Raw genomic sequence first — 5,977 nt, forward strand, 5'->3', positions numbered from 1 at the left:
CCCATAGTTAATCCCAATGCATTTCGGGACATGGAGTCCCTTCATCAGGGGATCTAATGAGGAGATAAACATCGTATTAGGGCGGACATAGGAATGGGGCTCATCTAACACCCGAGTGATTGAAGAAAAAAGAAAGTGAGTGTTCCGCGAGAAAGTAGTGGCGTCGTAGACCAAACCCAGTTATTTTTTATATGGTCCATCCCGAGTCAAGGTGGTGTAAACAAGCAGGTAGTTAGAAGCTAAAAAAGAACAAAGGCTACATGAATCTAGAAACCGAGTGAAACGGAACTCAGGTGGAATCTAACGGGAATCCCTGTTGGAAGCCACAGTGATCGTGAATGTGAAAACAAGGTTACAACCAAGGATAATAGAGGGTGCAAGAACCAACCCAGAATCGGAACCGATATGGTAAATAAACCCAAGTGCTCAGAGCGCAACGAATTCTGTCGGACCCTGAAGTCCAGTATAAAAAAGCCTAATAGGACTCACCAAAGGGTCGGGCGTGTAGTTAGTGATCCAGCGTTTCCGCGTTCTGTGCAAGTGATGGCGTGCAGGGACGGATAATAAAGTAAAAAAAGTAAAAAACGGACTAACGAGATAGGGACGAGCAAACTGAACAGAGACATAAAGAACGGACTCAGGAGAAAAATAGCAAGTGAGGTGGTGGAAGATTGGAAATCGGATCTTTCGCGGAGGCTGGGGAGCCTAACACAAACAAGGGACTATACATAAAAACATTGTCGAGTGAATTTGCAAATGAACATAGTCTTGAATCAATAATTCTGTTTAGTACCTTTAAAATCCCCATGATGTTGGAAGAAAGGGGCGCAACTTTGGCGTGGATTCCTTATGTGGTCAAAAGTTACAGGAGCTAAGCGCGAACTACACCAAATAGCCCAAAAAAGGCTTAGCACAGGGGAGAGGGGGTGGGGTTGGGGGGACCGAGCAGCGATGGGGTTAAGGCATATTACATTTTTCTCTGTGATCATAGTTACTGCTTGGTTTGTCATAAATGATTAAGCATTGCTCATATAGGGCCACACAAAGCCACCCCTACCTGGTATGCCTGATTGGATGAAGCATTTGGTGGCACTGGTAAAATGGTCAGCCAGTAGAGAAAGTTGTGCCAAGCATAGAAGTTTATATGAAGAAAGTACAACAAACCTATCTCGCAGGAAGGAAATACTACACACAAATCTTCTATTTCAATGAGGATAGCAAAGTGAATGTGAAACGACTGCCTGTAAGTGAAAATACCCAATAAACTGCTGCCTTTACTCTTACAGAAAAAAAGGTGGTCTCCTTTATTGGCATGTTGGTGTGTGTCAGCCTCGGAGGTATCACCACTATGCTTCGCAGGAATTAAAGTGTTGTGTACTGCAAGTGTCAGGCTACAGACGAACCGTACCCCCACCTCCTTTCTGAAAAGTCTCTTTATTGGGCTCTTCCGGCGCTGCAGTGTCTGTCTCCGCTGAGTTGTCCTGCCGCACTCTTGTCATCGAGATTGGACACTTGGCACAACTAAAAAGAAAAAAAAACACACACACCGAGCACTGGGCACGTGCATGCCATGTCCTGTTCTGCCTCTTGTCGTCTGTCTGGACAAAGCGCCAGGAGCGAGCGTTTGGAGACAGGACAGAGAAGCTATCTGGTGAAAGAAAAAAAAAAGACATAGCCGCTCAGAGAATCTGTGTAAACATCGCCAGCAGGCGCCGGCTTTCCCAAAGCAGATAACAGACCAAAGCTTTCAATCAATTTTCGAAAACAAGTACTAAAAAACACTCGTCATTAGGCGTGTTGGGAACAGCTAGTCAGCACCACCTTGAATGGGAAACAAACAGCCCTGTCATCTTGTTAAAGAAAGAGAAGACAACACTTCCGACAAGGAAAGCGCTGCCGCACACACAGTATTAGGAAATGACAAGTGAAAAGTTCATTATGAAAGGTGTTAAGACTGGCGTTTCAGTTTTGGCACATAGCATAGCGCCTGTAACTGCTGTTTTATTTTTGTAGCACTGAGAATACTAGGGTCCGGGTTGCATACACTGCCCATGGGATGCTAGTTTACTGCGAGGCGCTATTTAACATAGTACATATAATAAGTACGAGTGCATGACTGTTAAACAATCAAAAGTCGATGTTTTTCGTCCACTACACTAAAAAAAAGTGCTCTCAAACAGTAGTGACCATCGTGATAAGAAAAAGAGCAGGGAGCCGTGATATATCTGTGAACATTTTATGGCAAAAACAACGACATACCTTTCTATCTGACCATGTTATGTTAATACAATACAAATACAATCACAAATCACAAATAAACGACTGCGGCTGTTTCGATTATTATTTTAGAACAGACTAGTTAAAACGAGTAATCGTGTTTGGAGTTATCTCACAGGAAGCATAAATTAAGATTAAAATGTGCTAAAGGAATGTCGGTGTGGCACTGGCGCGTTGCTGTCACCGGGAGTCGCTGTCCTGTCAGTTTTCCAGCAGTGAAGGCTAGTGTCACATATTCCGGCCGGAGTGCATGACTGGAAGCCAAACGACAAGGCACGTTTATTCCGCTGCGTAAGCACCACGCATCATCGGGCTGCTGCATTATTTATCCAGGATCCTTGGGCTGGCACTGAAGGCGTGCGGTCGACAGACAGGAGTGCCCCCACCCCCCTTCCAAGCAGCTGTGTGCGCACATCTAAAGCAAAGCTGGGAGGGTTCCAAAAGGAAAACACTGCGCAGTGTGCCGGGTCTCCGCCTCCTCGGTGCATGGGCTTATAGGGGGAGGGGTGGGCACTGGGCATAGCGGCCTGGTGCGACTTCGTGCGTAAACAACTCAAAAACACCTGCTCTAGCTGACGTCTTTCTTTCTGAGCCTCCATATGTGATCTACTTTCTGAAGATACCTGTTCCCAGAGCTCTTTGAAGGCCAGGTTATAGCCATTTGGCAAATAAATGTCTCTGTTACTGAAACATATATATACATTGAACTTTAGTGGGAAGACCGAGGGGGGTCGGCGTGGCTATCAATGGTGCAGTAGATATTGTGGCAAGAGCATTGGGGCCCCACTGTAGCCAAACTATAGCCGTTTTTTGTGTGTGCTATCCAGTCTGTGGAGGACTGGGGAAGGACAGTTTTCTAGCCTGAACCAGGGCCGTGTCATCCTTAATACTAAAAAAAAAACACCATACACATTTGACAGGACGAAAGAAATGTGTGTGCCAACCAAAAAGATGGGGGATCGAGTCCCCGGGTTCATGTTGTGGGTTAAAAATTGGAAACCATCCCAGCCTGTAAAAGTACTTCAAAGGTCACCTTTTTGGCCATATTAGACGGGCAGCTGTCAGTGGCACCCCTCTCCCAGCTGGCGTTGTGCTCCTGGGAATTCCTCGTGTTATTTGGGGGAGGGGTGAACGCATCAGAGCTCAATGCACTGCAGATGCCAACTCCAAGGGCCTGGCACTTCACCACACACCGGACATCATGAAACGTGGAACTCCTTGGCATCATTGATGCCACTGGCGAGAAAACATTGCACTTGCATCTTTTCAACAACGCATGTGTTGTTGAAACGAGGGGGGGGGGGGCTAATGCAGCTCCGACCGAGATCCTTCGGGGCGGCCTCCAAACGCATTCCTCCAGCTGCGTTTCAGAGCTTGTGTTTTGAATTGCAAGAGGCGGCGAATGAGTATTTGCCCGCCTTCTTGTAGCGGGGGCTACTGGAAGGAGGGGCAGCGCCCCTCAGCACTTCCCATGGAAACAATATTCTGTCTGTACGCAGTTGTTCTTTGAACAGTGCGTTCTTTTCTGAACCGAACAGAAAAATAAACTGATGTCGCTAGTAGCGGCTGCACTGACGTTGGCGCCACTATTCACTCTATTAGTACCTCCTTGTACCTCTGATCAGCACCACTGCGAGCCGGTCTGCTCCTGGGGTTTCGATTTTTTTATGTCACAGCGCTTATATGCGAACAGTTCGCATATATGACCCGCATGCGCTTTCCTTCAATACAGTGAAATATGGGGACAGAGTATTCTGCATCACAACCGCTCTCCATACCAATTGAAATTAAAAACGTAAATATAGCACTGTCTTCCTTCTCGGTTACTCAAACCTGTTTACATGCAGCTTTTAAACAGATCTTTACTCGGCCTGCTGAGCTAATGCTGACAAAACTTTAAATCGAACAAAAACGAGTATGTAATATGTATACTCATTGGCTGTATTTGGCTGGCCGGAGCCAAATGTACAAATCCTATTCTGCGGGTCTGCTTTTCACCGTAAGAATGCGGGTTATCAACTGCAGAAGGCAGAAAGTGTCCTATGTGTGCTATGCGTTCAAAGATCCATCCCTAGCAAACGAGGCGCTTGACCACTAGCTGTGAGAATTACAATTGGCTTACAGCACAGTGGTGAAGAACACATTCCAACACACCTCAAAGAAATAAATGCATCCTAGTTCCATCTTTTGAGCTTTCACCAAAAACGTGTGCGGTACCAGGTGTCAGAATAGCGCTTGGTGAGCTGCCAGACCGCACAAGCGCTTTGGACAGCTGACAGTAGACCTGCACCAACCGTTTCCCTTTTTAAAATCACGCTCCGGGCACAATAGACTGGGAACAAGAACGCGCGTCACAGGAGCTATTTATAGTACAGGGCCCGGTACTGGCTTGTGTGCTTTTCCTTGGCCGTGTTTGTGCTACGCACTTTCCCAGCGGGCCCTTGACTCAGCGTCGCAGGTAACAGTGACTGCGTGTACCCGGCTGCACGCTGCCGTCAGCACCTCCGCTTCCGTGAAGGGAGACCGCGGAGGGAAAGCGACGGTTCCGGGCAGCGTGCGTTTGCTCGTCCATTACCGGCAGTGGTCAGAACGGCCAGGACCTATTTTCTTTTGTAAATTAACGACTGGAAAGGCAAACTCCAGGGGCCTCTCTGCTTTGCAGAGCGAGCGGCGTCCTGGTAGCTACGGAAAAAAAAATAGCCCGGCACAGACGTCAGCAGAGGGGAGGGAGCCCAGCTGACGCGCAGGGTAAACACTGCGGATTTCCAAATCGGGAGAAGCACGAGAACAGGGGGCGGGCCCGGAGCCTACTACGCATTCCCCCTCAGACCCGGTGACTGCCGGGGTGCCGCGACACCTCCACAAGGGACGCCCCCCTTTACAGCCATAATAATTAGTATTTGATGTTAGGGCCGTTCCGGCGCGCAGTCACGGAGGCGAGAGAGAGGGAGTACAGCGCACCGCTCTGTACCTGTGCAGACTCCTGCCTGCCGAGGAGGGAAATATGCGAGACCTAAAATGTTTGAGCTAACACCCCCATAACCTCTATTGTCAGATGAAAGACTTTAATACGTGCCAACATTTATAACCTGTTATGGGGGTGGTTTTGAAATAAAAAATCGGTATTGATGGTCCCTGTTGACATATTGATGCAGAGATTTTAGGCGGGAGACAAGTAAATTAAAGCCATAGGCTTAAAATTAGGGAGTCTCTCCCCTCAATCGGGTCTGTTGGCGTGTATGCATTTTCAAGTAGATCCATTTTCCAGGGGGTGAAAATAGATAACGAACAGGTCACTATTTAGTATCACTAGTGTCCCCCTCCACTTGACTATCACTAGAGTTACACGTTTATAGCAAATGGAATACAGAAAACGAGAAGAATAAACAAAAAAAACAATCCCTATGATGGAAGCCCCACCGGCCCCTCCGTTTTTTTTACCTAACCTTGTTTTGGTCAGAAGCAGGAGGTTGTCAGAGAGGGGCTGGATCATTTCCAAAAGGTAGGAGGCAAGGCAAGCAAGATGCGCAATAGCCGGGCTGCCTCTCCAGTGGCTCCTGGTGCCGTCAATCTCCGGCGCGGATCAATGAGCGCGCAAAGGTATCCGGAACTGACGGCCTCGCCCACCCAGCTCTGGTCCCGCCCGCTTGCACTCTGCTCTCGCCCCCTCCCTCACCCCCGGAGGCTTCCCACGTCACAT

The sequence above is a fragment of the Lissotriton vulgaris genome, chromosome 8 (assembly GCF_964263255.1).
Source record: "Lissotriton vulgaris chromosome 8, aLisVul1.2, whole genome shotgun sequence".
In the NCBI taxonomy this organism is placed as follows: Eukaryota; Metazoa; Chordata; class Amphibia; order Caudata; family Salamandridae; genus Lissotriton; species Lissotriton vulgaris.